The following is a 1023-nucleotide window of genomic DNA, read 5'->3' on the forward strand; positions in this document are numbered from 1 at the left end:
CACGTCCTTACACACAAAAAGTTATTACATTTTCTATAACACAACATGCACACAGTGTGGGGAAGGGCACATAAACGTCTTATATATTTCAGAGAATGTGCTAGCACTCTCTATGAAGAAATGCAATGAAAAAAATGGCTGCTACTACTGCAATAATATATAAACTCAAATGAAGTTTCTACTCCAACATCCACCATAAGGTTGATATGAAGAGCCGTTTCTTGATTTATACCCACTTCTTACTTTGACTCGTGACCTTACAACTTCGGCCCGTAAGACACTTCTGTGGCAGGTGGCCATCAATTAATTAATAAAGTGAAACAGTGTGGAAGGGCATTAAGAGATGGGTATTGAAAGCGGGTAACAGAAAGCACCCATATGGCTTCTAGTTTGGTCGCTACCTCTTCCTACAAAGTCACCCTGACCACCTGTTTTAAGTACATACATAGTGAGTTCTTAGACCTTATACAAACTTTTGGTGAGGTAATAATGAATACTGTAATAATATGGTATGTTACATAAATTGTGTGAAAGTTAGGATTTTTGTGTTATTCATCATAGCATCCACTTCCACATTTTCTTAAATTCATAACCCGGACAAAGAACGGGTATCTCAGCTTGTTAGTTATAAGTAATAATTAGTTATGGGTAAATATAACGTTTGTCGGATAGTTAATTATAAGTTACAATAGCTTATGGCTAAAGGTAAATTTTGTCTGATTATTAATTATAAGTTACAATAGTTTGTTGAAAAAGATAACGTTCGTTGGATTATTAATAATAAGTTACAATAGTTTATAGAAAGAGATAACGTTCGTTGGATTAATAATAATAAGTTACAATAGTTTATAGAAAGAGATAACGTTCGGCGAATTATTATAAAATTCATAAAGCTTTAAAGGAACAAAAAGGAGCTTATTAGCTCATCAAGAATGTCCCTTCCAGCTCCCAACTATAACCACCCCTTACTACTCATGTATTCATCCAATCTCTTCTCGAACTCAGTTAAATTTTCTGCCTCCA

Source organism: Limulus polyphemus, unplaced genomic scaffold, assembly GCF_000517525.1.
Source record: "Limulus polyphemus unplaced genomic scaffold, Limulus_polyphemus-2.1.2 Scaffold626, whole genome shotgun sequence".
In the NCBI taxonomy this organism is placed as follows: Eukaryota; Metazoa; Arthropoda; class Merostomata; order Xiphosura; family Limulidae; genus Limulus; species Limulus polyphemus.